At 44.4% G+C, this 20,460-nt stretch overlaps 2 long non-coding RNA genes across 2 annotated transcripts in view; both read left to right on the forward strand.

Moving 5' to 3' along the window:
* Positions 1-20,460, forward strand: part of LOC145713007 (uncharacterized) — a 445,152-nt gene that overhangs the window by 33,458 nt on the left and 391,234 nt on the right. The window lies entirely within an intron of this gene.
* Positions 810-20,211, forward strand: LOC132663704 (uncharacterized). Its single transcript, XR_009603221.3, has 4 exons — positions 810-1,580; positions 1,958-2,061; positions 17,349-17,482; positions 18,430-20,211. It is a non-coding gene; the product is annotated as an uncharacterized LOC132663704 (long non-coding RNA).

Here is a 20,460-nt window from a genome sequence, read left to right on the forward strand (position 1 = left end):
CCAGACCAAAACCATTCACATGTTCATATTTACATGGGTAAAGATTTACTTGAAAAGGGTTCTTGTAGGGACACCTGGGTGGCTCAGACGGTTAAGTGTGTCCAACTCTTGGATTCGGCTCAGGTCGTGATCTCACGGATTCATGAGTTCGAGCCCCACGTTGGGCTCCACTCTGACAGCGCAGAGCCTGCTTGGGATTCTCCCCCCCCCCCCCTTCTCTCTCTCTCTCTCTCTCCCCTCCCTACGCCCAGGGTGCTGTCTCTGTCTCTCTCAAAATAAATCAATTTTTAAAAAAGGTTGTTTTAATGCATTCTCACTATCAAAATTAAGGCAATACCTCCTGCAAGAGGGTGGGAAACGTGGCCACTATTTCCCTGTAAAACCCAATGCGACGTTGGCCAAGTGGCGGGCACTCGATGAGCGTGGGCCTGCGACCAGGCCTGGGGACCAGGTCTGGGACGAGCCCCCCGCCGGGGCAGCTGGTCCCCGAGGCTACTCCCTCATCTGTCATCTGTGTCACTACCGGCTTGGCCAGGAGCCCGTTCAGCTTACATGAATGATGATTCTATCCCACCGGTTCTCGAGGGGGAGGGGAAATGACTTCAAAAGCAGCTGAAGAAGAAAACAAGAAAACCCTGCCAGACCTCCTCTGGGGGAGGATTACTATTCCTATTTTGGATGCTGTCCCTAAAATCCCTACCCGTGGCCGGCCAGTAAAGCGCTTCTCGCTGGGCACACGCCCCATCCCTGGACCGCTGGCGGGGAAAACGCACAGCGCTGCCTCCACCTGCTTTTTCTATGCCGAGTGTCAGAGACGAGGCCCCTGTAACGATTCCGCTTTTGCAACAGGACCCGGATAACCAGAAAGTGTGGCATGCACGCGTCCCCGAGGCGCGATCATCAGGCCGGTTCTGCGGTGAATGAACCACGTGAGCCCCGTGGGGCCCACTTCCGGCCGCTGAAAAGAACATTGACGGCGCATGACCGGAAGCTCTCAGGGGGTCCCGTCTTGCTTCTGCGAGCCGCTGGGGAGCAAGGAACGGACGTGTCAACTGCGGGATCGGCTGTTACATTCTGGAGGCTTGACTTCATGCCGATCGTGGATGAAGGAGGCAGAGTCCCCTTCTGGGAGCTGCTGACGGCCACCAGCTAGAAGGCATAAGCCTCGGACTCGGCCGATGCCATCCTCCAGCTCGAGACACGATCGGGACCAAGTGGGGCAAAGACAAAGGAGCGGCTGGACTTCATCGTGGTGAAGGCCGCTGTTCTCCCGAGTGCAGGGGGCAGTGGCCCGTCCGGCTGTCTGTCGGTGCCCTGGGTTGCATCCTGACCGATTCCCTGGCGTATTGTTTTACAGGAGCAGGTTAGGACTCGAACTAGCGACCGCTTTCACTTATGAACCATTTAATGATCTGCTCACAAACCCTTTTCTTCCTGCCCCCGAGTTGGGGACCCTGGATTTAGAAACTGTCGGACCCTCGGGGTGAGGGCTGCTTGCTTTCACCCGCAAACGCAACAGTGCTCCCCCTGCATTGAAGCCCCGACTGCCTCCTGGGATATCAGTCACTGCAAATCACTGGGTAAGTTGGGGGGGAAAGGGTTATGGGATGGGCAGGAGGAATCCATCCCGATTATCAAGGGATCCCGTGTCTTGCCTCCCTACATTCTACATCTGGTTAATATTAAGGTCTCGGATTCCTCTGAAATGAAAGTCTGGGTCAGGATAGCGGGGAAAGAAGCCAACGAGCTGAGTCCTGCCTGAGAGCAAAGCGTGCAGAGAGCAGAGAGTGGCCGAAGGGCGTCATGATGCCAGGACTATTGCAGAAGTACATGCTGACGCTGAATTTCCTTCCACGCTCCGGCGCTAACTTCCCTTCCCCCTCCCCTTGCTTTGCGAAACGTTCATGTAGACTTCTTTATGGATGGTTACATTCACTGTTAACTCTGTGGGTTTCAGAAGAGGGAGCTGTGCCCGTGACCATCTTGGAGGAGAGAACTGGGTGGGGCCCAGCGACCCTAGCCCTGGGACAGGAAGCAGAGACTGGAGACTTCCTGCTTTTGGTAAGTCAGTGCGGCACTCTTCACCGTTGGGAAGATAACTACGCAGTTAACCCCCGACATTTGAAATGTCTGTAATCCTAACTGTGTATAAGAATGCGTATGAATTTTGGGAGGCTGTGCCTGTTCTTTTTGGACTGTTCGGGACCCACCCACCGCCTGGCTCTGACGAATTTCCCCAGATGTGTTCTCCTAAGGAGAGGCACCGTGCTACCTGCTGCAGAGAAAGTCAGGACATGTGAGTAGGATCCCGGAGCCCCCATGAGCTGAGCCAGTGAGACTCTGGGGCAAGGATGAATCCTTACACTCCTCCCAGCAAGAGGGACCACCTCCTGGGCCTAGCCACAAGGTATATTTCCATATCTTTATAAATTCTAGAAGAACACAGGTTTATGAGAAGCCAGGAAACGGAAGCAGTTCTCAGAACTACGTCCTGGGATGGAAAGATACAAGCCTAACCCAGTTGTAAATTCAGACTCAGTTCTGAAAGATGCTTACGATTCAGATACCGAAGATGTTCTGAGGGTTTTCTGTCAAACCCTCGGGGAAACAAGAATTCCATATTCTTTGAAGGAGGATGAGAAAAAGCACGCGGACGCGTTCCAAATTTTGAAATTTTAACTGCAACTAAATGTGAATATGGATCATATGCTTCCCTCCAAACAGACTACATTTAATTGAGAGTAGGAACTCGAAGTCTGTTCCAAGAAGGATGCAGCCTATTTAGAGAAATCAAGAAGGTCACTTTATTTCATTTTATTTTAGTCCTTAGTCTCTTACCTACCAGCTCCTTGGATACTCACAGCATCTTTATACTCATAGGGACATAATATTGACACATTATTATCCCCATTTTACAGATGAGGAACCGACACGCAGCGAGGTTCAATGACTCCAAAGTCACACACCTGGTGTCAAAAGATAATTGTCAGAGTGAACCTCTTAGCGCCATTTGCCTTTCTAAACTACATGCCTGTACTTTTTTTTTGTAGCTAAAATTTTTAAAAATTCCACTTGAAGATAGATTTATTTCCTCCCATTATATTTTTCTGGGTCTAACAGTTGCAATATTAGGCTTGCAAACATTGATGCAAAATTAGATCCAAAGATATTATGCCATGTTTTAAATTCACGTGTATAATATCAGTCACAGGCTTTGAGAAGTGACCTTTTTGTTAGCCAGAACTCCTTGCATTCAATTCTATTCAGGAATCACAGCCTATTGTCTTAACGCATCTTTAAATAGAATTACCAGAGTGGCTGGGCATACCTATGCTTGGAACATTATTTGTCTAATTGCTTCTGCCTAATTAAGAGGTATATATTACAACAGATTTCAAATTGATTTCAAATTAAGTAAGATCTCGGAAAACGAGGACTAACGTAAACTGAATAAATTTGCTTCTTGTTTTTGCTCTTTCCTTTTTTTTCCCCTTTTCTTTTCCTTTGAGGAATTTCGTATCTGTTTTTTCAGAGGAAATCAGGAAACCATATACATGTTAAATAAAGTTCTATCCAGATCATAAGATCTACGCTTCAGATGAAAAAGGCTTTATAAATAATGTTTCTTTTTTTGCAATGTTTGTAATAATTCAGGTCATTCCTTCTGGCCAGTCGTATCATCTAGATAAAAAAAAAATGTCCAATCTTTGGTATTAACTTAGTACTTACGGAATATTACATAATGCAATGCAGTCCAGTTTATGGGATGAAACACGAATTTAAATAATTGAATATGGTTTATTTCACCTGTATTTCTTCTACACAGATACGCATACATGTTAAGAGTTGAGCCTTATTGACTTTACATGGACATATCTTTTTACTGAGTCTGATGACTCAAACAAAGGTTCAGAAATGGATTTTGGCTAACAAGTGCATTTACATCTATACGTATATTATGAAAATACTTTCATTCTATTCTCTGAAACATTACGTACACATCTTTTGCCTGGAGATACTTCCTATGTGAGTCAGCGTTCTTAAAATATATGCTAATAGGTAATGGTCAGTGTGCTACAAACATCATTGAGTTAGCATTGAGGTAACCTTCCAGTCACCTCCTTGCAGTTTTTATAGATTATAAGATATAAAACGCTGTATTTTGCCCCATTCAGACTTTCCATGCACAAGCACTGTCCATTTTCGCCTGCAGTGTTTCTTCCAACATGGCCACACACACAAAAATAATAATAATAAAGTAGGTGCCTATATGCAGAAATTTCTCCAACCCTTCCAGAACGTAAATAACTGATCTATATGCGTATGTAATAAGAAAGCTTTAAGAAAGGTGCCTTTGAAATTCAATTGCTTATCCAAATGTTTCTGGAGTAATACATTTGGAGACTATGACTAGAATGTATAACGGCACAGGTTTTTATTGTCAGGTGGTTAAATGCCCTCGTCATAAAGTTACAGTGAAGTCACACCTGCAGAATGTACACGGGAGAGGTGTCACAAATGGATGTCCTCTCCTTGTGACATTACTACCACTGTCTCTTTTAGTCTCTTAAATTCAAACAGGTAATTGACTGATGCCCTCAAACCATCTACATGGGACTCCTCAAGTTTAGATCCAGTCCCCCAGGATCTAAGATTTAATCCCCAACACGAGGGTGGGGGTGTCCTACAAGGCTGAAAAGTACACTGACATGCGATCTTCATTTGGTGAGATGAGAGTGAGCTTGGGCTGGAAACTATGGTAGAAAGCGTATGAATCGCCTCGAAATACCAGCTGTCTAAACATCCCTATTACGTTAGATTCCCAGGTTAAAATTAAGAACTCAGGAAACAACAGGCGTTGGTGAGGATGCGGAGAAAGGGGAACCCTTTTGCACTGCTGGTGGGAATGCAAACTGGTGCAGCCACCCTGGAGAACAGTATGGAGGTTCCTCAAAAAATTAAAAATAGATGGGGCGCCTGGGTGGCTCAGTCAGTTGAGCGTCCGACTTCGGCTCAGGTCATGATCTCACGGTCCATGAGTTCCGGCCGCACGTCGGGCTCTGTGCTGACAGCTCCGAGCCTGGAGCCTGCTTCGGATTCTGTCTCCCTCTCTCTCTGCCCCCCCTCCACTCATGCTTTGTTCCTCTGTCTCTCAAAAATGAATAAATGTTTTAAAAAATTAAGAAAAATTAAAAATAGAGTTATCCTATGATCCAGCAATCGCACTACTAGGTATTTATCAAAAGGATACAAAAATGCTAGTTCGAAGGGACACAATGTACCCTAATGTTTATAGCAGCGCTATCAACAATAGCCAAACTATGGAAAGAGCCCAAATGTCCATCGACTGATGAATGGATAAAGAAGATATATGTATATGTGTGTGTGTGTGTGTGTGTGTGTGTGTAAAATGGAATATTACCCAGTCACCAACAAGAATGAAATCTTGCATTTGCAGTGATATGGATGGAACTAGAATGTATTATGCTAAGCGAAATAAGTCAGAGAAAGACAAACATCATACGATTTCAGTCCTATGTGGAACTTAACAAATACAACAGATGAACACAGGGGACAGGAAGGAAAAATAAGATAAAAACAGAGAGGGAGACAAACCATAAGAGACTCTTCGATGCAGAGAACAAACTGGGGGTTGCTGGAGGGGAGGGGGAAGGGGGGAGGGGCTACATGGGGGATGGGCATTAAGGAGGGCTCTTGTCTGGATGAGCAGCAGGTGCTGTATGTAAGTGAGGAATCACTAAGTTCCATTCCTGAAACGATTATTTCACTATATGTTAACTAACTTGGATTCAAGTAAATTAAAAAATAATAAACTAGGAATAGATACGAAAAAAAGTTAGATTCCCACATGATATTTAAAAATAACCAGCAAGTAATCATATTATCAGTTTTAGCTCTGAGAATCTTTTGTAAGATAGCCTCAGCCTAAAGTAATCACGCTCATTCAATTTCAGTCACGTAAGAGAATGCAGTTCTGTGCAAATTGTCAGATACACACCCCAAAATTAAACAACCGCATAAAGTAATTGGGAGAATTCATTTTCCAAACCTTCTTCCTCTCTCTGTTGCTCTCATGTTTCTTCTTTCTAACATCTAATCTCTCTTCTCGGCAAGTCCTCCACAGTGAGACAAAGCTTATTTTGTGAATCCCTGTAATCTGAACGATCATCTCCTTTTTCATTCTTCCCATTACTTCTGATGACAAAGCCACCGCTGTTACTGAGCTGATGGCAATAATGGATGTTTGTGCTGGCTCTATCTTTTGTACTCCCTTCTTTGAAGGGGGGCCCCGGGCTGAGCTGGTAGCCTGATGAAGGAGGATGTGCTCTCTGCCCCAGTGTGTGGGGGGCGGGGATACAGTAATTGTTTCTCTGCAAAAACAAATGCTCAAAACTTCGCCCCAAATTAACATTGTAAACAATTTCCACGTCATCAATAATGACATTTGAAAATCTGGTTCTAACAGTCCGGGGAAGGAAAGGGAAGGAGAGGAAGGAAAATGTTTTAAGGGCTCTTGCCTCTTACACCTGTGATTCTCGAAACCTTCACCGAAATCTGTAAACACTGATGTTCACTCTGGAGTTTTATACTTTTAAACATTATTGACTTTCTGGTAAGAAGGCAGATGTTAAGACCTTAGAACATGCACTGTGGCAAGAGGCAAACTATTAAATGCTGTTCGTTGAACTTTGTAACATAGATCTAGGACTTTCAATTTATTTTACCAGCTGTATTGAGGTATAATTCACATATCGTCCAGTGTACCACTTACAGTGCACAATTCGGTAGTTTCTGGCACATTCCCAGAGTTTGCAACCAACCCCACCGTTAATTTCGGGACATGTTCATCACCCCAGAAAGGAATCCCGTACCCTTGGGTGATCACCCTACCATCTCAGGTCCCCAAGCCTAAGCCCCCACTAATTCACTTTGTTCAAGCCTCCGAAACCTTCATGAATCAGCACTTTGATATACATCTCCAACTCTCTGCCACTATTATTTGAATTTAAGAATTTTATTTCTTGAGCAGTTTTGGGTTTATAGAAATATTGAGCAGAATGGACAGAGTTCCCATATACTCGCTTCAGCCTTGCAACACCCTCGTCCCCTTTTCTCTGTTACTAACGTGTTGTATTAGTGGTACGTTTGTTACAACTGATGAGTCAATACTGAAACACTATTGTTAATTGAAATTTACATCAGGGTTCACTCTTTGTGTTGTACATTCTATGGGTTTTGACAAATGTATAACGTCATGTATTCACCATTGCAGTCTCATACAGCATAGTTTCTTTTTTTTAAAAAAAAAATGCTTATTTATTTATTTTGAGAGAGAGAGAGAGAGCAGGGAAAAGGCAGAGGGAGAGAGATAGAATCCCAACCAGGCTCTAGGCTGCCAGTGAAAAGCCCGACTTCTGGCTCGAGCCCATGGACCGTGAGATCATGACCTGAGCTGACCACCAAGACTCGGACGCTTAACCGACCGAGCCAGCCAGGCGCCCCCAGAGTAGTTTGACTGTCCTAAAAATTCTTGCAATCTATCTGTTCATCCCTCCTTCCCTTGCTCTTAGCCCCTGGAAACCACTGATCTTTTTACTGTCTTCATAGTTTTGCTTTTTTCTGCAATGCCATATGGCTGGAAGAATATAATATGTAGCCTTTTCAGACAGGCTTTGTACACTTAGCAATATGCTTTTAGGGTTCCTCTATGTCTTTTTTTTTCTCACTTGATAGCTCTTTTTTTTTTTTTATTGTGGAATAGGATTCTGTTGTCTGAATATAACACATTGGTTTATCCATTCATCTACGGAAGGTACATACAGAGGAGTGTGATTGGTGGATCGTATAATTGGAATATGTTTAATTTTGTAAGAAACTGACAAACTGTCTTCCAAAGTGGCTGTACCATTTCGGGGCGCCTGGGTGGCTCAGTCGATTAAGCGTCCGGCTTCGGCTCAGGTCATGATCTCACGGTCCGTGAGTTCGAGCCCCGTGTCGGGCTCTGTGCTGACAGCTCAGAGCCTGGAACCTGTTCCGGATTCTGTGGTCTCCCTCTCTCTCTGACCCTCCCCTGTTCATGCTCTGTCTCTCTTTGTCTCAAACATAAAAAATTTTAAAAAAACAACACACGTCAAAGTGGCTGTACCATTTTGCATTCCCACTAGTCTGTGGTTTCCCGGAAGTTTTTAATTTAGTGAAATCCAAGTTATCAATTTTTTTCATTCGAGAATTGTGCTTTTAGTATTGTGTCTAAAGAAGTCATTGCCTGGCCCTGGGTGACCTAGATTTTTCTCCTCTGTTAAAGAGCTTTGTGTGTTACATTTAGGTCTGTGATCCTTTTTGAGTTAATTTTTGTGAAAGGCAGAATTGCCTTTGCTCCTTTGTCAAAGATCAGTTGACTGTATTTGTATGGTTCTATTTCTGGGCTCTCTTTTCAGTTCCATTGATCTATTTGTCTCTTCTTTTGCCAATACCATGTGGCCTTAATTACTGTAATTTTATAGTAAGTGTTGATGATGGGTGGTGGCAAGCCTCCAGCCTTGTTCTTCTCCCTCAATATTATGTTGGCTACTCTATTTTTTTATGAACTTTGGAATACGTTTGTCAATATCCAGAAAATAACTTGCCGGGGTTTTGATTTGGATTCATTGAGTCGATAGATCAAGTCGGGAAGATATGACACCTTAACAATTTTTGATCTTCCTATAAAAGGAGAATGAACTCTCTCTCCATGTATTTAAATACCCTTTTGTTCCTTTATCAGAGGTGTGTGGCTTTTAATCATGTATATCTTGTACCTAGTTTGTTAGATTTATGCCCAGCTATTTCATTCTTTTGGTGCTAATGTAAATGATATCGTGTTTTTAATTTAAAGCCCAAGCATACAATGCTGGTATATAGGAAAGCAATCAACTTTTGTATGCGAAAATATATCCTGCAATCTTGCCGTAAGTGTTTTTGGGTTACCAGAATTTTTTGTTGATTCTATAAGATTTTCTGCATAGATGATCTTGTCATCTGGGAACGAAGACAGTTTATTTCTCCCCTTCCAATCTATTTACGTTTTATGCCCTTTTCTTTCTAGTTGTATTGGCAGTGACTTCCAGACAAGGTTGAAAAGGAGGGGCGACAGGGGAAGTGGTTGCCTTGTCCCTGACCTTAGCGGGAGGCATCTAGTTTGTTACCAGTAAGGATTATGTTTGATGCGGACTTTTGGTAAATGCTTGTTACCAAATTGCAATAGTTCTATTTCTACGTTGCTGCAAGTTTTCGCTGTGAATAAATGATGCGTTTTGTCAGATTCTCTTTCTACATCTTCTGATGTGATCATATCGTTTTTCTGCTTTAGCCTGTTGAGATGACAAATTTCACTAATTGGCTTTCTAACATTGAACCAGTCTTGCATACCTGGAATAAATCCCTCTTGGGCCTGGTATAGAATTCTTTTCATATCTCGTTGGATATGATTTACTACCAGTTTATTGAGGACTTTGGTGTCCATATCCATTAAAGATATCTGTCCGAATTTTTCTTGTGTTGTAAGACTTTATGTATTTTTTTTTAAAAGAAAGAGAGAGTGAGGGGCACCCGGGTGGCTCAGTCGGTTAAGCGTCCGACTTCGGCTCAGGTCACGATCTCACGGTCCGTGAGTTCGAACCCCGCGTCGGGCTCTGTGCTGACCGCTCAGAGCCTGGAGCCTATTTTGGATTCTGTGTCTCCCCCTCTCTCTGACCCTCCCCTGTTCATGCTCTGTCTCTCTCTGTCTCAAAAATGAATAAACATTAAAAAAAAAAAGAGAGAGAGAGTGCACATGTGGGTACAAGTGGGGGAAGGGCAGAGGGAGAGGAACGGAGAGAATCTTCAGCAGGCTCCACACTCAGCGCAGAGCCCGATGCAGGACTCAATCTCATGACCCTGGGATCACGACCTGAGCCAAAGTCAAGTGTTGAGCGCTTAACCGACTGAGCCACGCAAGCACCCCTCTGTGTTTTCGATACTAGGGTGATACTGACCTCATAAAATATATTAAGACGTATGCATTTTTGTTCTATGTTTTTGGAAAAGATTTTAGAAAATAAGCGTAATTTTTTCCCCTAAAATGTTTGGTAAAATTCATCTGGCCCTCGTGTTTTCTGTTTGTCAGATACTAAGTATTGATTCAAATTCTTGAATAGGTAGAGGGCTAGACAGACTGTCCATGTCCCTGTGTGAGCTTTGGTGCTGAGCAAATGGATATTGCCATGCAAGAAAGAGATGTAGACAAAAACTTCACACCTTTCACATATATTGACTCATGGGGGTGCCTGGGGGGCTCAGTTAAACATCCGACTCTTGATTCAGCTCAGGTCATGATCTCATGGTATGTGGGATCAAGCCCCGCGTGGGGCTCTGTGCTGACGGTGTGGAGCCTGCTTAGGATTCCTTCTCTCTTCTCTCTCTCTGCCCCTCCTTGCTCTCTCTCTCTCTCTCTCTCTCTCTCTCTCAAAAATAAATAAATAAATATTTTAGAAAACAGATCCAAGAATTCAATATAAAATGCAGTGGAACTTTACGAACATTAAGTACTCCTGCTCTGAGAAAAGACACTGTTAATAGAATGAAAAGTCAAGCCATAGTCTGGGAAAAAATATTTGCGAAAACATGTGTCCGATAAAGGATTGATACCCAAAATATAGGAAGAATCTTTTTTTACAACATTTTAAAAAATTTATTTATTTGTTTTCAAAGGGAGAGAGAGTGAGCATAAGCAGAGGAGGGGCAGAGAGAGAGAGAGAGAGAGAGAGCGAGCGAGCACGAGCAGGACAGGCACAGAGAGAGAGAGGGAGAGAGAGAATCCCAAGCAGGCTCCGCACTGTCAGCCCAGACAGTGGGCTCCAACTCACAAACCATGAGGTCACGACCTGAGCCGGAAACCAAGACTTGGATGCCTAACCGTCTGAGGCACGCAGGTGCCCCCCAAATATACAAACAATCTTTAACCCTCAACAACCGATTAAAACTGGGCGAAAAAAAGAATCTGAAGAGACACCTCACTAGAGAAGATACACAGATGACAAATAAGCTTATGACAAGATGCTTAACATCGTATGTCACTAGGGGATTGTAAATTAAATCAGCGGTGAGATGTCACCACACACCTAACAGAATTGTGTAAAATCCAGAACCCTGATGACACGGCACGTTCTTGCGGAGCAAGAGCTCTCACTTACGGCTGGTGGGAATGCAAAATGGTGCCACCTCTAGGGAAGACAGTTTGGCGATTTCTTACAAAATCCACATACGCTTACCATATCACCCAGCAATTGTACCCAAAGGTGTGGAAGGCCTTCTGGTGCACAAAACCTGCACGTGAATGCTTACAACAGCTTTATTTATACTTGTCAAACCCGGAAGCAGTCGCGATGCCCTCAGCGGGTAAGTGGACACATACACATCCAGGCGATGGGATGTGAGTCAGCAGACTAAAGACATGAGCGGATAGGTCACAAAAACACACGGAGGAGGAAACTTAAAAGCGTATTACAAAGTAGAAGAAACCATCTGAAGAGGCCCTGGAGCGAATGATTTCAACTCTAGGGCATTGTGGGAAAAGCTGGTGGAAGAATCAGTGGTTGCAGGGGTGAGGCGTAGGGGCTGGAAGGCAATGGAAGTATCCTGTGTTTGTCATGGTGGACGTGTGTCAAGCCTATAGAATACACAGCACAAAGAATGAACCCTAATGTCAACCATGGCAACAATAATGTGTTAATATTGGTTCATCAGGTGCAATAAATGTGTTCTATATATATATATATTTTTTGTATATATATATAAAATATATATATATATATTTATATATACATATAAATATATATAAATATACACATACATATTTATATACATGCTATTTCTTGTATATGTATTTTCAATGTAGAAAAATAGACAATAAGCTAAAGACTTGTTTTTTTTTTTTTGAGAAGGAAAATGGTGACAAGAAGAGCTACGAAAAGTGTCTTACCGCCTCGCACATTGGCAAATGTGTTCATTGCCCAAAATGGTACAATCTTAGATTGATGGAACTTCATTGGATTCTTGAAATTCTAGAGTGTCACTCTATTTCTGAAAAATAAAAAAAATACGTACATATATATTATATGATAATTGTAGAAATAGATAACAAACTGGTATTTATAATTAAAGTTTTGAATGTAATATAAAAAGCTGTTCTTTGGGGGAGCCCGGGTGGCTCAGTCAGTTAAGCGTCTGACTATAGATTTCGGCTCAAGTCATGATCTCAGTGTTGTGAGATCGAGCCCCCCATTGGGAGTGGAGTCTGCTTGGGATTCTCTCTCTCCCTGTCTCTCTGCCTCTCCCCCATTCGTGCACGCATTTGCTCGTGCAGTCTCTCTCTCTCTCTCTCTCTCTCTCTCTCTCTCTCTCTCTCACTCTCTCATTCTCTCACTCTTATGAATAAGTAACCTTCGGAAAAATAGCTTTTCTTTGAATTGTTTCTACATGAGGTAAAGCAGTGTTTTTCTGTTTGTTTAATTAAAACTATCTCCATAGTTTGAAAATATTTTTTAGTATCACTAGCCTTTGAAAGCCAACCAATTCCATATTAACTTTTATTAATTTCAATAATACTGATTCCTAATATAATATTTACAGAGGAATGACCATTCATATTTTCACATGTGAGGAAGGACTTTCTTTGGGAAGACACCCTGTTAACCATGGATCTTAATCAACAAAATAATTCCTATTTATTAATAATCTATAGTTAATTGACTGTTATACTGAAGATACTGACATTATGATCAATAAGTTTAGCTTTGGAAGAAAGAATAGTTTCAAAATAATGAAAAAAAATCTATATTCTGGTCTTCAATATCCATATGATGAATTAGACAAATTTGAAGGTGTAACTCCTAAAATCTCACCCTTGTACTCTGACTTATGCCTCACTTTTATGCAATTTATCCTCACATCCAGTAATGCAGAATTTCTTTAAAAAAATTTTTTTTAATGTTTTATTTATTTTTGAGACAGAGAGAGACAGAGCATGAGCAGGGGAGGGGCAGAGAGAGAGGGAGGCACAGAATCCGAAGCAGGCTCCAGGCTCCGAGCTGTCGGCACAGAGCCCGACGCGGGGCTGGAACCCACAAACCGCGAGATCATGACCTGCACTGAAGTCAGACGCTTAACCAACTGAGCCACCCAGGTGCCCCCGGAATTTCTTTGTAAGAAACCCAACACTGAAGTAAAACTGTTCCTTTTATTGTTCTCTTGCTTTGGTTCCGAGAAATCTATTATGACAAAGTAACAGCTTTTTCATTTATGCACTCTCTTGATTTTTTGGTTGCTTTATGTGTTTCATGAGTGTGAAATAATGGGATAAGGACACGGTGCAAACGGTCATTGTCGGCAAGTGTGGGTGGGACAGTGCGTGAGGCCGAGCTGACGAGCTGCAGGAGAAAGCTGTTCCCCTGAAGTCACTGTGGGGTTTGGGACTGGCTGCTCGCACAGGCTCACCTGGTTTGGGGCCGTCCAAAGTACATCGCTCAGGGACAAAGACTTCTGAAGTTCACCTAACCCTACAGGATATGAGGGTCATAGGCAATAGGGCACACACTTTCTGCTGTACTTTTTCTCACCTTGGAAGAAAGAATACTTCATTGAGAGTCTTTCCAGAGCCCTGGATTCCTAAACCCATTCGGCATTAACCGAGGGGCGGGTCTCTGAGAGAAGGAAAGGCCATGCAAACTAAGATTTAATCCAGGACCCCTACAAAGCTACAGAATTTATACCGGTTGTTTTCACTTTAGTTTTAACTTTTTTTCAATGTTTATTTATATTTGAGAGAGAGAGAGAAAGAGCACGAGCGGGGGAGGAGCAGAGAGAGAGGGAGACACAGAATCCGAAGCAGGCTCCAGGCTCTGAGCTGTCAGCACAGGGCCCGGCATGGGGCTAGAACTCAGGAATTGAGAGATCATGACCTGAGCCGAAGTTGGAGCTTAACCCACGGAGCCACCTGGGCGCCCCATCTTCACTTTAGTTTTGTAAGAGCCATGTAAAGTAGGCGCTTCAGAGTTGAAAATATTAAGATTGAAAAAACAGAGTTGGTAGAAATAGAGTATGTGATTAATACGTATATATCAATAGCGTTTCTATACGGCAGTAAGGATGAGAACACGTGGTGTTTTGAGTGATCCACTATTTACAACTAAAATTAGCACCTGCTGGGGGGGGGGGCGCCTGGGGGGCTCAGCTGGTTAAGCGTCTGACTCTCATTTTCAGTTTAGGTCATGATCTTGTGGTTTGTGAGTTCGAGCCCTGTGTTGGGCACCGAGCCGGTTGTCATTATCTCTTGTCTCTCTCCCTCTCTCTCTCTGCCCCTCCCCCACGTGTGCTTTCTCTCTCTCTCTCTCTCTCTCTCTCAAAATAAATAAAAAATAAACTTAAAAGAAAGCACCTGGGAAGAAGTCCAGCAATACTGGGCCACCCACCTTGAATGTGGAAAACAGTAAAAAATTGAGTGAAGTATGTGTAAAACTTAATGGTGAAGGTAAGCCCATGCTCACAGATACGAAGTCTCATGTTTTTATGATGTCAGTTCTCCTAAACTGATCTGTGGGTTTGGGGCAACTTCAAGAAAATTTCGTAGGATTCTTCAAATAACTTGGTAATAAGACTGCAAAATGGATATGGAAATAAAAAGACAAAGTACTGAAGGAAGTTCTGCAGGAAAAAAACCTGATGAGCTTGCAAGCAACAAAAGCAAAGATCAGACAATATTGAAAACAAAAAACAAACCAACCACAACGACCCAGAGGAAATCCTGCCTCTTGTACCAACACGCGTAGACCTTGGGGGCATTATGCTAAGTGCAGTAAGTCAGCGCAGAAAGGCAAACACTGTATGATTTCCTGTTCATGTGGAATCTAAAAAAAATCAAAGTCACAGAAATAGCAGAATGGTGGTTTGCAGATGTGGGTGGGGGAAATGGGGGGGCATGTCGGTCAAAGGGTACAACTTTTTGTTGTCGTTTTCACTGTTTTTTATTTTTATTTTTGAGAGAGTGAGAGCAGAGGAGGGGCGGGGGGGTGGGGGTGGTGTCAGAGGATCCAAAGCAGGCTCCCCTGTGCTGACAGCAGAGAGCCCCACGCGGGGCTCAGACTCATGAACCGTGAGATCTTGCCCTGAGCTGAAGTTGGACGCCTAACCCACTGAGTCGACCAAGGGCCCCGATCAGCATTTATGAATCTATTTACTGTATGAATCCTTCCAGTATGTTTTGGGTTTCCAATTGGGCCAAATTGTGGACTTCTGTGTTAGTTCTTTTGTTTCTTCCCTCTGCATCCAGGTTTCTTTCTTTTTCTCCTTCTCTCTTTTCCTCCCTCTCTCCCCCTTCCTTCCTTCCTTTTTTCCCTTCCCACTCCCTCCTTTCTCTCTACCTTCCTCCCCCCTCCCCTCCCCTTTTTTCCTTTCTTTCTTTCTTCCTTTCTTTCCTTCTTTCTTTCTTTCTTTCTTTCTTCCTTTCTTTCCTTCTTTCTTTCTTTCTTTCCTTCTTTCTTTCTTTCTTTCTTTCCTTCTTTCCTTCTTTCTTTCCTTCTTTCTTTCTTTCTTTCTTTCTTTCTTTCTTTCTTTCCTTCCTTCCTTCCTTCCTTCTTTCCTTCTTTCTTTCCTTCCTTCTTTCTTTCTTTCTTTCCTTCTTTCTTTCTTTCTCTTCTTTCTTTCTTTCTTTCTTTCTTTCCTTCCTTCCTTCCTTCTTTCTTTCCTTCTTTCTTTCCTTCTTTCTTTCTTTCTTTCTCTTCTTTCTTTCTTTCTTTCTTTCTTTCTTTCTTTCTTTCTTTCTTCCCATGCTTCGGGGCATAAACCCTGCTTCTTATAAGTTTCTTCCTCCAGAGACCCTCAAATCAGCGTCACACCACGACGATGGTTTCATGAACTCCTACGCTGTACCACATGGGGTGCCATGAGCGTTTTTCCTCTAACCCTGAGGATCAGGATTAGACACAGCCAACAGCAGGAAAGGGAAGGACCTAGTGAAGCCACTGGCTTCTGGGAGTGTTGCAATTGCCACCTCCAGTCCGGTCTCAGGACCGTGACTCCTGTCCTCAAGTGTCTGTTGAAAGCTCTGACTTCTTTCAGTTAAATCTGTAACAGAGGCTCGGGAGGACTCAGCAAAGGCAGGACAAACCAGTACCTCGCTAAGGGGAATGTTGCCAGAGAGCAGCGGCTCCGGGCAAAAAGCACGCTTGCCGGGAGGCAACCGAGCAGCTCAGCACAGCCGGACAAGAGGGTAAAGTCCCCAAGCGGTGGTGACCGCTGTCTAGATATTCTGTTGCAGCATGGGCTGTGTTCAGTCATCTGCAGAAACGGGATGGATTTCCACCCAAAGTTTGGTTCTGTTGTCAAAAATGATGATGCACACACACACACACACACACACACACACACACCACCACCACCCCCAAGAGGGTATGAAAAGGTTTATACTTCTATGTGAGACTTTCGGGGGAAAGCAAGGAAGACTTCCCAAGCTGGTCCAAAACCGGCTTGGAGGTTTTATGATGGTTAGGGCTCAGGGCTGGGGTTCAGATGGAGATCCTAGCTCGTGGCCCAGATCTCTCACCCGCGCCAAAGGAGGGGAATTGGCATGTCTTATCGACTTGTCCAGATAGGGGCACAGAGGGGAAGAGGCACGAGTGAGACGTGAAAGCCTCAAACGTCAAAAAATGGGGCCAGACTCTTTATTACACCTTTGACGCTAACGATTCCTAGGTATGCAAGCAAAACGAAGAGATATAAAGGAAGGTTTGCGATAAGAAAAAGAGTGACATCACCCGAATGCCTGAATGCACACGGATCATCAGATTGTAGATCTCCTCATGATGGATATTGACACACCTGTGAAAATAAATGTGCTACAGTTCTGCAGGACGATGCGGAGAGAACATAATAAAATATTGCTGAGTGAAAAAAGTCAGACAACATTCATTATAATATCCTTTTTAGAGAGTTCAAGAGCAAACACAGTCAAAGAATAAGCGTTGGGAAACATCGTCATCGAAAAGTCGTGCCTGCTGCCTGACCTGTGAGCTGGACGCTGGCAGTCGGAGGCTCCTCACCCCTCTCCGCCCTTGGAATGTGGGTTCTGCTTGCCTTTCCCACTCCCAGAGGCTCCGAGGACATGGCCTTGAGACAGCGATGTGGTGTTGAGAACACCTGCATGGTATATGTGACTGAACCCAGTGAGGGTCCCTTCGTAAATGTTTAAGATTTGGGGATCCATTCATCCCACTTCTTTTTTTTAATGTTTGTTTATTTGAGAGAGAGAGAGAGAGAGAGAGAGAGAGAGGCAGAGGGAGAGGGAGACACAGAATCCAAAGGAGGCTCCAGGCTCTAAGCTGTCAGCCACAGGGCTCGAACCCACGAACCATGAGATCATGACCTGAGCTGAAGTCGGACGCTTAACCAGGTGAGCCACCCAGGTGCCCCCATTCATCCCACTTCTGCCCAAGACAAGCCTTGTATGTAAGTTCCCTTTGCTTTTTAAAGCTGCCACCTTCCAACTAGAGTAACTTGCCTCTTTCTTTGGTTTCTCCCTGCCCTCTGTGTACAGGAGTCAGGCTCAGATTACACCGGCTCCCAGGAGAGTTACGAACCAACAATAAGTTATTTAGACAGGTGTCTCTATTGATAAAAGGGGGGCATTATGAGGGAAAAATACATTGGCAGCTATTTTACTTTTGGGGTTCTGGGCAGCATCACAAGTATTTGTTACCTTTATTATTTTTATATGAATATTAAAATTTTTAAATGTTTATTTATTTTGAGAGAGAGAGAGAGAAAGAGACAGAGAGTGAGCATGTAGAGGGAGGGGCAGAGAAAGAGGAGAGAGAGAACCCCAACCAAGCTCTGAGCCGTCAGCACAGAGCCCGATGTGGAGCTCGATCCTGTGAACCACTAGATCATGACCTGAGCCAAAACCGAGAGTCAAACGCTCAACCAAACTGAGCCGCCCAGGTGTCCCTATGTGAATATTTTAATACTCATTGAAATATAATTTGTTAACAGATCTATTCAAATAAATAAAATCAAGTTAATAAAATCAGGCCAACACATGAACCAATGATCAGTGGGATTAGAGGTGAACACAAAGTATGTGTTCAATCAAGGGAAAATCTAGATTGTTCTCCATGCTTAAAATTCTTCCAATAAAAAGGAAGCTAAGTTTCCAAGAGTTTCACTTGGCGATTGTAAGCAGCACAGGCAGAATGGGACCGGGAGTCTGTAGGGCTCAGACTGGCTCTGCCAGACTCCTCCCTGCTCAGGGGCCCTGGTAGCACCCTTGACCTCCTCTGCAAAGCCTCTCTCCAATGTTGTGCCATATGCATTTTTACAATGTTTGGTTTTATTTTCCAGGATAGCGGGGGCACAGCTTAAACCCCTGTAGTTATAATCTGTTCACCTGTCACGAATCTGGTCCCGGGACGTGCGGTAGGCAGGATCTCCCGGAGCTCCTGGCGGCTTCCAGAATCCCCCCAAACCACTGCTGGGAGACAGGGCAGCACTCAGACGGAGTCGCAAAGGAACCCCTTTTAGAGGTGCAATCCACAATCGAGTACTGACAGCAGGCTTTTTATTCACAGTTTTAGCCTAATTCTGTATAAAGGACGGGAAAGAAGGATTTTTAACCCCAGGAATCTATGAAGATGGGGACAGGGGGAGTCGGACACCTCCTGTGAATGAAATTGCCTTTCAGTTTCTAGGTTTCGTGGATTTTTATTCAGTCCAATAAAAACACCACCACGAGAATAGCTTTTGTTTTTGTAATTACCATGCTGCTGCCTGTTCCCTTACCCACTCCCCCCCCCCCCGCCCCGCCCTTGGTGGGGGGCTCCCTTTGATTGAATGGATACGTTGTAATTACCTCTAAATCCTAAAGTGAAATGCAAGCTTAAAGTGAATCACATTTTCCTTTTTGTTTTCTTCTGTTAATTTGTCGGTAGGAAAGACAATTACCCTCTAACGACTTTTGAACCAAAAATAATGAATAAATAAAATAAATAGTAATATTTGATTATGTCGCCATTGTGTGCTCAGATTTTTGTACAGGCATCTGAAAAGTCATAATGAGACTTGAGACGCACTTACTCGCTTATTTCAACAGATGTCAATTTACATTTTGGAATATGCTTACTATACTCAGAATATGGCAGATACCATCACAAACACCGAGAATAATTTTGGAATTCTCCCAGAATAATTTATGGAAACATTAAATCTTGCTTCTTCCGCCCACATCGTCCCCCTCCTCTCTCATTTTATTCTTGCCACCCAGCTCCGTAATTCCTTGCCTGTGGCTCTCCACCGGGCTTCCTCCAAGACAAGAAGCCTGACGCCAGTCTCCAAGAGCGATTCTGGTTTGTTTGAGGGCAAGAGAGAAAGAGGGGCAGGAGACAGCAGTGCCCAAGAAGGTGACAAGGTCTCAAAAGGAGGGTGGCCTGTGCACCTGCGGGGGCTGTGTGTGGACGGGACTCGTCGGGACCCCGCACAGGGGCCGCTGGAGACTTGGTGTGACCCTGGATCCAGGAGGGACGAGAACTATGAGGGTTTCATCTGCCTGCCGCCGGAGCCTGGAATGTCACCTGAGTGGATTTACCGAAAATAAAAACACGCAAGATGCCGTAACGTTTCCCGCACCCCCGAGTTTGGGAAGCTGAGGCCAGCCGACACGTGCTACACAGCTGGTGGTGTTCTACACTCGCAGGTGTTTGTGGCTGTGCACTTCCCCATCCTCGGATTTGCTCACCTCCGCCAGCTTCCCGTGTGTCCCCCCCTTGGAGCTGTGACCACTGATGCCTCCTTATTCAACAACAGTCCAGACTTTCTGTCCCTCCAGCTCAATTCAGCAGCCCACCCCACGTTTTCCTAGGTCACTGGGAAGCCAGAGGCAGCCCTTCGCGGCTGGTTTCTGCCAATTCTTGCCTTGAGTTTCCTCCTCGTTCGGGTCAGACTCCAGCCTGTGACAGGCACCACGCACAGACCCTCCACGGTGCAGATCCTTCTAGACCGAACCCCACCCGACACCAGCGGAAGCCTTCCTGTGAACACAACAGCAGGAGCCCATCTAGTCACCGGACTCGCCAGACTCACTTTGAGATTTTTGAGATTTTGGTCCCTCACGAGACGCAGACATGTGACACTTCCCCGCAGGCTGCTTGCTCAGTGATTGGGACAGTTCCCCCCCCTCCCCCCCGACGACCCTCCCTTCCCCTCAGCTGGTGGTGGCTTTACTTCCTACCTAATGAAGAAAGTAGAAGCCTTTGGAAGGATTCTCTCTTCCCTCCACGAGCCACCTACTTCCTGCCAACTGCATGCCTCTTCTGTCCCTTCAGGGGATAAAGTCCCCTCCTCCTGTCGAAGACAGGCCTTGCCTGGCACCCCTGCTCT

The sequence above is a fragment of the Panthera onca genome, chromosome D4 (assembly GCF_046562875.1).
Source record: "Panthera onca isolate mPanOnc1 chromosome D4, mPanOnc1 haplotype 2, whole genome shotgun sequence".
Taxonomy (NCBI): domain Eukaryota; kingdom Metazoa; phylum Chordata; class Mammalia; order Carnivora; family Felidae; genus Panthera; species Panthera onca.